Below are 13,476 nucleotides of genomic sequence, written 5' to 3' on the forward strand. Positions count from 1 at the left end.
AGGAACATTCAGCACCCACCCGCTATCAAGGCAGCTGCCTATCATGTCATGCCCTACCTGCACAGGTGTGCTGGCTACTCAAATGATCCAATTAAGGAGGCCATTTAGTCAGCAGCAGCAGAAGTCCTGTGCCTGGACGCTCCAACAGGGGCCAGACACAAGCAGAAGCAGAAGCAGCAGAAGCAGCAGCAGCACCACCTTTTGTTTTTTGGCTGCAGCAGCAGCAAGGCCCACAGGGCTGGCTAGCTGGCTAGCCAGCAAGCAGGTAGCAATGAAAGTAGGAATCTTTCTTTTTAACCCTGTAAGGGGGTGGTGCACTGTACCCGAAGATACTGCCATATCGGGTCAATGCATAGGGCGACGGAAGCAAGCTTCGAAATCGGCCCCCATTCTCAAAAATCCATTTAATATATGGTCCCCAGATAGGGGACGTATCAGATATTAAACTGATAAGAACAGATACTACACTTGATCTTAGCCAAAAGGCCGAGAAGCGATAACCGTGAAAGGGGCGGGCCCAACAAGGTCCCCTTCATGGGCACTATCACTGCTTGCTGTCAGGGAGGCTGCCAGACAATTTTCCATGCACACTCTGGGCTGGGGGGCAGTCAACCACCAGTACACACAGCAGAACCTAAACCCATACCATTATTGCTAAGCAGCAAGACAGGGGCCCATTGCACTCCCACGGGGCCTTTTTAAATGCAATCCATAACCCGGATTTGCCAGGAACCCTTCTTACTCCTCCTACTTGCATGTGACACTGGGCTTAGGATCTGCATAGGAAACACACACACAAGCACACACCTACCTTTGTTGCCTGCAGATGCCTCCTTGGCTGTCCCCAAACGGTATCAAACCAACACCCACGGGAAGCTGTAAGCATAGAGGACATGCCTGCACCCCATTGGACTTACCTGTGTGGGTTAAATCCGGGTTATTTGACAACCTATGGCGGTGATGGTTCTGCTCAGGCAGAGCAGTGCTGATGCTCCTCATAAAGCTGTCGCTGCTGTGAAGGTTCTAGGTGACATCACAAATCCCTATGGTTACATACACAACAAAGCTGGGTTGTTGTTGTTTACACTCTGCAAGGCCTGTGGAAGTGAGTGACATCATAGCACTGTAGTTCTGAGGGTTCAAGATGGATGCAACAATCTCCTGTTGCTTCTATGAAGGCCGTAATAGACGACATCACCAAACAGCTCCATAGTCACATACACAGCAAAGGAGAGATGTTGTTTACACCTAGTGATGTCAGTGGTATTGAGTGACATCACAGCACAGTGCTAAGGCTCCTGGGCCTGGACACAGCAGCGGCTGCAATATCTCAACGGAGAATACGTTTATATCTATGTGTGTGTGTGCGCATATATATATATATATATATATATATATATATATATATATATATATATATTTCTCCGCCGAAATCACTTTTAAACCCATTTCCACCTTTTTTTCCCTTCTCTTCCTCTTACTTTTTTTTCACGTTTTTTTACGTTTTTCTCCTTTTCGCCTCTTTTCTGGGCGTATTATTCTTCTTTTTCTTCTTTTTTTTTCGTCTAATGCATACCCCATCAGTGCAGCAATGCTTATTCAATACCGCCAGCAGATGGAGACACTGGGGGATAATTTTCTAAGGATTTATACTGATTTTTCCTGTCTGAATTTGTCGCACAGAAAGTTGCAGGCCAAATATGTGTGACATTTCTGCGACTTTAGCTTCTAGAGCATTTTTACAACATTATACATAGGTGCTGAATACATAAAAAGCGACTGTTCAGCGACAGACAAGTCGCATCGGCTGAAAGTAGGCCAGAATGTCAGTCCATGTTGGAGCAGGTTTAGATACAGTCTAAAGCATAGATCTCAAAGTCTGTGCACAGAATTTAGCAAGGGCCTCGCACCTTCTGATGCATCAGGTAGGTGCACAATAGCATAGCCTAACCCTCTGTACTTTGGTCTATATTGATGCGGGACATAGACAGCCAGCTGATGACCAATCCATTAGTGCAATGGATGGCTGGAAGCATTTGTCTTTGCCTTTGCAATACCACAGAAGCAATGCATGGTCAATGTACAGCAATGACACACCTGTGTGAACAGCCAGGAGACCCCCCCCCCATGTTATGTTACATAGTTACATAGTTAGTACGGTCGAAAAAAGACATATGTCCATCAAGTTCAACCAGGGAATTAAGGGGTAGGGGTGTGGCGCGATATTGGGGAAGGGATGAGATTTTATATTTCTTCATAAGCATTAATCTTATTTTGTCAATTAGGAACATTCAGCACCCACCCGCTATCAAGGCAGCTGCCTATCATGTCATGCCCTACCTGCACAGGTGTGCTGGCTACTCAAATGATCCAATTAAGGAGGCCATTTAGTCAGCAGCAGCAGAAGTCCTGTGCCTGGACGCTCCAACAGGGGCCAGACACAAGCAGAAGCAGAAGCAGCAGAAGCAGCAGCAGCACCACCTTTTGTTTTTTGGCTGCAGCAGCAGCAAGGCCCACAGGGCTGGCTAGCTGGCTAGCCAGCAAGCAGGTAGCAATGAAAGTAGGAATCTTTCTTTTTAACCCTGTAAGGGGGTGGTGCACTGTACCTGAAGATACTGCCATATCGGGTCAATGCATAGGGCGACGGAAGCAAGCTTCGAAATCGGCCCCCGTTCTCAAAAATCCATTTAATATATGGTCCCCAGATAGGGGACGTATCAGATATTAAACTGATAAGAACAGATACTACACTTGATCTTAGCCAAAAGGCCGAGAAGCGATAACCGTGAAAGGGGCGGGCCCAACAAGGTCCCCTTCATGGGCACTATCACTGCTTGCTGTCAGGGAGGCTGCCAGACAATTTTCCATGCACACTCTGGGCTGGGGGGCAGTCAACCACCAGTACACACAGCAGAACCTAAACCCATACCATTATTGCTAAGCAGCAAGACAGGGGCCCATTGCACTCCCACGGGGCCTTTTTAAATGCAATCCATAACCCGGATTTGCCAGGAACCCTTCTTACTCCTCCTACTTGCATGTGACACTGGGCTTAGGATCTGCATAGGAAACACACACACAAGCACACACCTACCTTTGTTGCCTGCAGATGCCTCCTTGGCTGTCCCCAAACGGTATCAAACCAACACCCACGGGAAGCTGTAAGCATAGAGGACATGCCTGCACCCCATTGGACTTACCTGTGTGGGTTAAATCCGGGTTATTTGACAACCTATGGCGGTGATGGTTCTGCTCAGGCAGAGCAGTGCTGATGCTCCTCATAAAGCTGTCGCTGCTGTGAAGGTTCTAGGTGACATCACAAATCCCTATGGTTACATACACAACAAAGCTGGGTTGTTGTTGTTTACACTCTGCAAGGCCTGTGGAAGTGAGTGACATCATAGCACTGTAGTTCTGAGGGTTCAAGATGGATGCAACAATCTCCTGTTGCTTCTATGAAGGCCGTAATAGACGACATCACCAAACAGCTCCATAGTCACATACACAGCAAAGGAGAGATGTTGTTTACACCTAGTGATGTCAGTGGTATTGAGTGACATCACAGCACAGTGCTAAGGCTCCTGGGCCTGGACACAGCAGCGGCTGCAATATCTCAACGGGGAATACGTTTATATCTATGTGTGTGTGTGCGCATATATATATATATATATATATATATATATATATATATATATTTCTCCGCCGAAATCACTTTTAAACCCATTTCCACCTTTTTTTCCCTTCTCTTCCTCTTACTTTTTTTTCACGTTTTTTTACGTTTTTCTCCTTTTCGCCTCTTTTCTGGGCGTATTATTCTTCTTTTTCTTCTTTTTTTTCGTCTAATGCATACCCCATCAGTGCAGCAATGCTTATTCAATACCGCCAGCAGATGGAGACACTGGGGGATAATTTTCTAAGGATTTATACTGATTTTTCCTGTCTGAATTTGTCGCACAGAAAGTTGCAGGCCAAATATGTGTGACATTTCTGCGACTTTAGCTTCTAGAGCATTTTTACAACATTATACATAGGTGCTGAATACATAAAAAGCGACTGTTCAGCGACAGACAAGTCGCATCGGCTGAAAGTAGGCCAGAATGTCAGTCCATGTTGGAGCAGGTTTAGATACAGTCTAAAGCATAGATCTCAAAGTCTGTGCACAGAATTTAGCAAGGGCCTCGCACCTTCTGATGCATCAGGTAGGTGCACAATAGCATAGCCTAACCCTCTGTACTTTGGTCTATATTGATGCGGGACATAGACAGCCAGCTGATGACCAATCCATTAGTGCAATGGATGGCTGGAAGCATTTGTCTTTGCCTTTGCAATACCACAGAAGCAATGCATGGTCAATGTACAGCAATGACACACCTGTGTGAACAGCCAGGAGACCCCCCCCCCATGTTATGTTACATAGTTACATAGTTAGTACGGTCGAAAAAAGACATATGTCCATCAAGTTCAACCAGGGAATTAAGGGGTAGGGGTGTGGCGCGATATTGGGGAAGGGATGAGATTTTATATTTCTTCATAAGCATTAATCTTATTTTGTCAATTAGGAACATTCAGCACCCACCCGCTATCAAGGCAGCTGCCTATCATGTCATGCCCTACCTGCACAGGTGTGCTGGCTACTCAAATGATCCAATTAAGGAGGCCATTTAGTCAGCAGCAGCAGAAGTCCTGTGCCTGGACGCTCCAACAGGGGCCAGACACAAGCAGAAGCAGAAGCAGCAGAAGCAGCAGCAGCACCACCTTTTGTTTTTTGGCTGCAGCAAGGCCCACAGGGCTGGCTAGCTGGCTAGCCAGCAAGCAGGTAGCAATGAAAGTAGGAATCTTTCTTTTTAACCCTGTAAGGGGGTGGTGCACTGTACCCGAAGATACTGCCATATCGGGTCAATGCATAGGGCGACGGAAGCAAGCTTCGAAATCGGCCCCCGTTCTCAAAAATCCATTTAATATATGGTCCCCAGATAGGGGACGTATCAGATATTAAACTGATAAGAACAGATACTACACTTGATCTTAGCCAAAAGGCCGAGAAGCGATAACCGTGAAAGGGGCGGGCCCAACAAGGTCCCCTTCATGGGCACTATCACTGCTTGCTGTCAGGGAGGCTGCCAGACAATTTTCCATGCACACTCTGGGCTGGGGGGCAGTCAACCACCAGTACACACAGCAGAACCTAAACCCATACCATTATTGCTAAGCAGCAAGACAGGGGCCCATTGCACTCCCACGGGGCCTTTTTAAATGCAATCCATAACCCGGATTTGCCAGGAACCCTTCTTACTCCTCCTACTTGCATGTGACACTGGGCTTTGGATCTGCATAGGAAACACACACACAAGCACACACCTACCTTTGTTGCCTGCAGATGCCTCCTTGGCTGTCCCCAAACGGTATCAAACCAACACCCACGGGAAGCTGTAAGCATAGAGGACATGCCTGCACCCCATTGGACTTACCTGTGTGGGTTAAATCCGGGTTATTTGACAACCTATGGCGGTGATGGTTCTGCTCAGGCAGAGCAGTGCTGATGCTCCTCATAAAGCTGTCGCTGCTGTGAAGGTTCTAGGTGACATCACAAATCCCTATGGTTACATACACAACAAAGCTGGGTTGTTGTTGTTTACACTCTGCAAGGCCTGTGGAAGTGAGTGACATCATAGCACTGTAGTTCTGAGGGTTCAAGATGGATGCAACAATCTCCTGTTGCTTCTATGAAGGCCGTAATAGACGACATCACCAAACAGCTCCATAGTCACATACACAGCAAAGGAGAGATGTTGTTTACACCTAGTGATGTCAGTGGTATTGAGTGACATCACAGCACAGTGCTAAGGCTCCTGGGCCTGGACACAGCAGCGGCTGCAATATCTCAACGGAGAATACGTTTATATCTATGTGTGTGTGTGCGCATATATATATATATATATATATATATATATATATATATATATATATATATTTCTCCGCCGAAATCACTTTTAAACCCATTTCCACCTTTTTTTCCCTTCTCTTCCTCTTACTTTTTTTTCACGTTTTTTTACGTTTTTCTCCTTTTCGCCTCTTTTCTGGGCGTATTATTCTTCTTTTTCTTCTTTTTTTTCGTCTAATGCATACCCCATCAGTGCAGCAATGCTTATTCAATACCGCCAGCAGATGGAGACACTGGGGGATAATTTTCTAAGGATTTATACTGATTTTTCCTGTCTGAATTTGTCGCACAGAAAGTTGCAGGCCAAATATGTGTGACATTTCTGCGACTTTAGCTTCTAGAGCATTTTTACAACATTATACATAGGTGCTGAATACATAAAAAGCGACTGTTCAGCGACAGACAAGTCGCATCGGCTGAAAGTAGGCCAGAATGTCAGTCCATGTTGGAGCAGGTTTAGATACAGTCTAAAGCATAGATCTCAAAGTCTGTGCACAGAATTTAGCAAGGGCCTCGCACCTTCTGATGCATCAGGTAGGTGCACAATAGCATAGCCTAACCCTCTGTACTTTGGTCTATATTGATGCGGGACATAGACAGCCAGCTGATGACCAATCCATTAGTGCAATGGATGGCTGGAAGCATTTGTCTTTGCCTTTGCAATACCACAGAAGCAATGCATGGTCAATGTACAGCAATGACACACCTGTGTGAACAGCCAGGAGACCCCCCCCCCCATGTTATTGTTACGCCGAGCGCTCCGGGTCCCCGCTCCTCCCCGGAGCGCTCGCTTCACTCTCCCCGCGGCAGCGCTCCGGTCACGTCCTCTGACCCGGGGCGCTGCGATTCCGCTGCCAGCCGGGATGCGATTCGCGATGCGGGTAGCGCCCGCTCGCGATGCGCACCCCGGCTCCCCTACCTGACTCGCTCTCCGTCTGTTCTGTCCCGGCGCGCGCGGCCCCGCTCCCTAGGGCGCGCGCGCGCCGGGTCTCTGCGATTTAAAGGGCCACTGCGCCGCTGATTGGCGCAGTGGTCCCAATTAGTGTGTTCACCTGTGCACTTCCCTATATCACCTCACTTCCCCTGCACTCCCTTGCCGGATCTTGTTGCCTTAGTGCCAGTGAAAGCGTTCCTTGTGTGTTCCTTGCCTGTGTTTCCAGACCTTCTGCCGTTGCCCCTGACTACGATCCTTGCTGCCTGCCCCGACCTTCTGCTACGTCCGACCTTGCTTTTGCCTACTCCCTTGTACCGCGCCTATCTTCAGCAGCCAGAGAGGTGAGCCGTTGCTAGTGGATACGACCTGGTCACTACCGCCGCAGCAAGACCATCCCGCTTTGCGGCGGGCTCTGGTGAAAACCAGTAGTGGCTTAGAACCGGTCCACTAGCACGGTCCACGCCAATCCCTCTCTGGCACAGAGGATCCACTACCTGCCAGCCGGCATCGTGACAGTAGATCCGGCCATGGATCCCGCTGAAGTTCCTCTGCCAGTTGTCGCTGACCTCACCACGGTGGTCGCCCAGCAGTCACAACAGATAGCGCAACAAGGCCAACAGCTGTCTCAACTGACCGTTATGCTACAACAGTTACTACCACAGCTTCAGCAGTCATCTCCTCCGCCAGCTCCTGCACCTCCTCCGCAGCGAGTGGCCGCTCCTGGGATACGCTTATCCTTGCCGGATAAATTTGATGGGGACTCTAAGTTTTGCCGTGGCTTTCTTTCCCAATGTTCCCTGCATCTGGAGATGATGTCGGACCTGTTTCCCACTGAAAGGTCTAAGGTGGCTTTCGTAGTCAGCCTTCTGTCCGGAAAAGCCCTGTCATGGGCCACACCGCTCTGGGACCGCAATGACCCCGTCACTGCCTCTGTACACTCCTTCTTCTCGGAAATCCGAAGTGTCTTTGAGGAACCTGCCCGAGCCTCTTCTGCTGAGACTGCCCTGTTGAACCTGGTCCAGGGTAATTCTTCCGTTGGCGAGTATGCCGTACAATTCCGTACTCTTGCTTCAGAATTGTCCTGGAATAATGAGGCCCTCTGCGCGACCTTCAAAAAAGGCCTATCCAGCAACATTAAAGATGTTCTGGCCGCACGAGAAATTCCTGCTAATCTACATGAACTTATTCACCTAGCCACTCGCATTGACATGCGTTTTTCCGAAAGGCGTCAGGAACTCCGCCAAGATATGGACTCTGTTCGCACGAGGCGTTTCTCCTCCTCGGCTCCTCTCTCCTCTGGTCCCCTGCAATCTGTTCCTGTGCCTCCCGCCGTGGAGGCTATGCAGGTCGACCGGTCTCGCCTGACACCTCAAGAGAGGACACGACGCCGTATGGAGAATCTCTGCCTGTACTGTGCTAGTACCGAACACTTCCTAAGAGATTGTCCTATCCGTCCTCCCCGCCTGGAAAGACGTACGCTGACTCCGCACAAAGGTGAGACAGTCCTTGATGTCTACTCTGCTTCTCCACGTCTTACTGTGCCTGTGCGGATGTCTGCCTCTGCCTTCTCCTTCTCTACAATGGCCTTCTTGGACTCAGGATCTGCAGGAAATTTTATTTTGGCCTCTCTCGTCAACAGGTTCAACATCCCGGTGACCAGTCTCGCCAGACCCCTCTACATCAATTGTGTAAATAATGAAAGATTGGACTGTACCATACGTTTCCGCACGGAGCCCCTTCTTATGAGCATCGGATCTCATCATGAGAGGATTGAACTTTTGGTCCTCCCCAATTGCACCTCGGAAATTCTCCTTGGACTTCCCTGGCTTCAACTTCATTCCCCTACCCTGGATTGGTCCACTGGGGAGATCAAGAGTTGGGGGTCCTCTTGTTCCAAGAACTGTCTAAAACCGGTTCCCAGTAACCCTTGCCGTAACTCTGTGGTTCCTCCAGTAACCGGTCTCCCTAAGGCCTATATGGACTTCGCGGATGTTTTCTGCAAAAAACAAGCTGAGACTCTACCTCCTCACAGGCCTTATGATTGCCCTATCGACCTCCTCCCGGGCACTACTCCACCCCGGGGCAGAATTTATCCTCTCTCTGCCCCAGAGACTCTTGCCATGTCCGAATACGTCCAGGAGAATCTAAAAAAGGGCTTTATCCGTAAATCCTCCTCTCCTGCCGGAGCCGGATTTTTCTTTGTGTCCAAAAAAGATGGCTCCCTACGTCCTTGCATTGACTACCGCGGTCTTAATAAAATCACGGTTAAGAACCGCTACCCCTTACCCCTCATCTCTGAACTCTTTGATCGCCTCCAAGGTGCCCACATCTTCACTAAATTGGACTTAAGAGGCGCCTATAACCTCATCCGCATCAGAGAGGGGGACGAGTGGAAAACGGCATTTAACACCAGAGATGGACACTTTGAGTATCTGGTCATGCCCTTTGGACTGTGCAACGCCCCTGCCGTCTTCCAAGACTTTGTCAATGAAATTTTTCGTGATCTGTTATACTCCTGTGTTGTTGTATATCTGGACGATATCCTAATTTTTTCTGCCAATCTAGAAGAACACCGCCAGCATGTCCGTATGGTTCTTCAGAGACTTCGTGACAACCAACTCTATGCCAAAATTGAGAAATGTCTGTTTGAATGCCAATCTCTTCCTTTTCTAGGATATTTGGTCTCTGGCCAGGGACTACAGATGAATCCAGACAAACTCTCTGCCGTCTTAGATTGGCCACGCCCCTCCGGACTCCGTGCTATCCAACGCTTTTTGGGGTTCGCCAATTATTACAGGCAATTTATTCCACATTTTTCTACCATTGTGGCTCCTATCGTGGCTTTAACCAAAAAAAATGCTGATCCCAAGTCCTGGCCTCCTCAAGCAGAAGACGCCTTTAAACGACTCAAGTCTGCCTTTTCTTCGGCTCCCGTCCTCTCCAGACCTGACCCTTCCAAACCCTTCCTATTGGAGGTTGATGCCTCCTCAGTGGGAGCTGGAGCTGTTCTTCTACAAAAAAATTCTTCCGGGCATGCTGTCACTTGTGGTTTTTTCTCTAGGACCTTCTCTCCAGCGGAGAGGAACTACTCCATCGGGGATCGAGAGCTTCTAGCCATTAAATTAGCACTTGAGGAATGGAGGCATCTGCTGGAGGGATCAAGTTCTCCTGTTATTATCTACACCGACCACAAGAACCTCTCCTACCTCCAGTCTGCCCAACGGCTGAATCCTCGCCAGGCCCGGTGGTCTCTGTTCTTTGCCCGATTTAATTTTGAGATTCACTTTCGTCCTGCCGATAAGAACATTAGGGCCGATGCTCTCTCTCGTTCCTCGGATGCCTCAGAAGTTGAACTCTCTCCGCAACACATCATTCCACCTGACTGCCTGATCTCCACTTCTCCTGCCTCCATCAGGCAGACTCCTCCAGGAAAGACCTTTGTTTCTCCTCGCCAACGCCTCGGAATCCTCAAATGGGGTCACTCCTCCCATCTCGCAGGTCATGCGGGTATCAAGAAATCTGTGCAACTCATCTCCCGCTTCTATTGGTGGCCGACTCTGGAGACGGATGTTGTGGACTTTGTGCGAGCCTGCACTATCTGTGCCCGGGATAAGACTCCTCGCCAGAAGCCCGCTGGTTTTCTTCATCCTCTGCCTGTCCCCGAACAGCCTTGGTCTCTGATTGGTATGGATTTTATTACTGATTTACCCCCTTCCCGTGGCAACACTGTTATTTGGGTGGTCGTTGATCGATTCTCCAAAATGGCACATTTCATCCCTCTTCCTGGTCTTCCTTCTGCGCCTCAGTTGGCTAAACAATTTTTTGTACACATTTTTCGTCTTCACGGGTTGCCTACGCAGATTGTCTCGGATAGAGGCGTCCAATTCGTGTCTAAATTCTGGAGGGCTCTCTGTAAACAACTCAAGATTAAATTAAATTTTTCTTCTGCATATCATCCCCAGTCCAATGGACAAGTAGAAAGGATTAACCAGATCTTGGGTGATTATTTGCGACATTTTGTTTCCTCCCGCCAGGATGACTGGGCAGATCTCCTCCCATGGGCCGAATTCTCGTATAACTTCAGGGTCTCTGAGTCTTCCTCCAAATCCCCATTTTTCGTGGTGTACGGCCGTCACCCTCTTCCCCCCCTCCCTACTCCCTTGCCCTCTGGTCTGCCCGCTGTGGATGAAATTTCTCGTGACCTTTCCATCATATGGAAAGAGACCCAAAATTCTCTCTTACAGGCTTCATCACGCATGAAGAAGTTCGCGGATAAGAAAAGAAGAGCTCCCCCCGTTTTTTCCCCTGGAGACAAGGTATGGCTCTCCGCTAAATATGTCCGCTTCCGTGTCCCTAGCTACAAGTTGGGACCACGCTATCTTGGTCCTTTCAAAATTTTGTGTCAAATTAATCCTGTCTCTTATAAACTTCTTCTTCCTCCCTCTCTTCGTATCCCTAATGCCTTTCACGTCTCTCTTCTCAAACCACTCATCCTCAACCGTTTTTCTCCCAAATCTGTTCCTCCCACTCCTGTTTCTGGCTCCTCGGACATCTTCTCGGTCAAAGAAATTTTAGCTGCCAAAAAGGTCAGAGGGAAAAATTTTTTTTTAGTGGACTGGGAGGGTTGTGGTCCTGAAGAGAGATCCTGGGAACCTGAGGACAACATCCTAGACAAAAGTCTGCTCCTCAGGTTCTCAGGTTCTAAGAAGAGGGGGAGACCCAAGGGGGGGGGTACTGTTACGCCGAGCGCTCCGGGTCCCCGCTCCTCCCCGGAGCGCTCGCTTCACTCTCCCCGCGGCAGCGCTCCGGTCACGTCCTCTGACCCGGGGCGCTGCGATTCCGCTGCCAGCCGGGATGCGATTCGCGATGCGGGTAGCGCCCGCTCGCGATGCGCACCCCGGCTCCCCTACCTGACTCGCTCTCCGTCTGTTCTGTCCCGGCGCGCGCGGCCCCGCTCCCTAGGGCGCGCGCGCGCCGGGTCTCTGCGATTTAAAGGGCCACTGCGCCGCTGATTGGCGTAGTGGTCCCAATTAGTGTGTTCACCTGTGCACTTCCCTATATCACCTCACTTCCCCTGCACTCCCTTGCCGGATCTTGTTGCCTTAGTGCCAGTGAAAGCGTTCCTTGTGTGTTCCTTGCCTGTGTTTCCAGACCTTCTGCCGTTGCCCCTGACTACGATCCTTGCTGCCTGCCCCGACCTTCTGCTACGTCCGACCTTGCTTTTGCCTACTCCCTTGTACCGCGCCTATCTTCAGCAGCCAGAGAGGTGAGCCGTTGCTAGTGGATACGACCTGGTCACTACCGCCGCAGCAAGACCATCCCGCTTTGCGGCGGGCTCTGGTGAAAACCAGTAGTGGCTTAGAACCGGTCCACTAGCACGGTCCACGCCAATCCCTCTCTGGCACAGAGGATCCACTACCTGCCAGCCGGCATCGTGACAGTTATGTTACATAGTTACATAGTTAGTACGGTCGAAAAAAGACATATGTCCATCAAGTTCAACCAGGGAATTAAGGGGTAGGGGTGTGGCGCGATATTGGGGAAGGGATGAGATTTTATATTTCTTCATAAGCATTAATCTTATTTTGTCAATTAGGAACATTCAGCACCCACCCGCTATCAAGGCAGCTGCCTATCATGTCATGCCCTACCTGCACAGGTGTGCTGGCTACTCAAATGATCCAATTAAGGAGGCCATTTAGTCAGCAGCAGCAGAAGTCCTGTGCCTGGACGCTCCAACAGGGGCCAGACACAAGCAGAAGCAGAAGCAGCAGAAGCAGCAGCAGCACCACCTTTTGTTTTTTGGCTGCAGCAGCAGCAAGGCCCACAGGGCTGGCTAGCTGGCTAGCCAGCAAGCAGGTAGCAATGAAAGTAGGAATCTTTCTTTTTAACCCTGTAAGGGGGTGGTGCACTGTACCCGAAGATACTGCCATATCGGGTCAATGCATAGGGCGACGGAAGCAAGCTTCGAAATCGGCCCCCGTTCTCAAAAATCCATTTAATATATGGTCCCCAGATAGGGGACGTATCAGATATTAAACTGATAAGAACAGATACTACACTTGATCTTAGCCAAAAGGCCGAGAAGCGATAACCGTGAAAGGGGCGGGCCCAACAAGGTCCCCTTCATGGGCACTATCACTGCTTGCTGTCAGGGAGGCTGCCAGACAATTTTCCATGCACACTCTGGGCTGGGGGGCAGTCAACCACCAGTACACACAGCAGAACCTAAACCCATACCATTATTGCTAAGCAGCAAGACAGGGGCCCATTGCACTCCCACGGGGCCTTTTTAAATGCAATCCATAACCCGGATTTGCCAGGAACCCTTCTTACTCCTCCTACTTGCATGTGACACTGGGCTTAGGATCTGCATAGGAAACACACACACAAGCACACACCTACCTTTGTTGCCTGCAGATGCCTCCTTGGCTGTCCCCAAACGGTATCAAACCAACACCCACGGGAAGCTGTAAGCATAGAGGACATGCCTGCACCCCATTGGACTTACCTGTGTGGGTTAAATCCGGGTTATTTGACAACCTATGGCGGTGATGGTTCTGCTCAGGCAGAGCAGTGCTGATGCTCCTCATAAAGCTGT

The 13,476-nt window shown here is 49.5% G+C and overlaps 4 non-coding genes across 4 annotated transcripts; all 4 read right to left on the minus strand.

Annotated features, from left to right (window-relative positions):
- Positions 1 to 307: 307 nt before the first annotated feature.
- Positions 308 to 498, minus strand: LOC130321791 (U2 spliceosomal RNA). Its single transcript, XR_008867452.1, has one exon. It is a non-coding gene; the product is annotated as a U2 spliceosomal RNA (small nuclear RNA).
- Positions 499 to 2,590: 2,092 nt separating this feature from the next.
- On the minus strand, positions 2,591 to 2,781 carry LOC130321801 (U2 spliceosomal RNA). The gene has a single exon (XR_008867461.1). It is a non-coding gene; the product is annotated as a U2 spliceosomal RNA (small nuclear RNA).
- A 2,077-nt stretch (positions 2,782 to 4,858) lies between these two features.
- On the minus strand, positions 4,859 to 5,049 carry LOC130321803 (U2 spliceosomal RNA). The gene has a single exon (XR_008867463.1). It is a non-coding gene; the product is annotated as a U2 spliceosomal RNA (small nuclear RNA).
- A 7,727-nt stretch (positions 5,050 to 12,776) lies between these two features.
- LOC130321805 (U2 spliceosomal RNA) lies at positions 12,777 to 12,967 on the minus strand. Its single transcript, XR_008867464.1, has one exon. It is a non-coding gene; the product is annotated as a U2 spliceosomal RNA (small nuclear RNA).
- Between the last annotated feature and the right edge of the window lie 509 nt (positions 12,968 to 13,476).

The sequence above is a fragment of the Hyla sarda genome, unplaced genomic scaffold (assembly GCF_029499605.1).
Source record: "Hyla sarda isolate aHylSar1 unplaced genomic scaffold, aHylSar1.hap1 scaffold_2287, whole genome shotgun sequence".
Classification (NCBI taxonomy): domain Eukaryota; kingdom Metazoa; phylum Chordata; class Amphibia; order Anura; family Hylidae; genus Hyla; species Hyla sarda.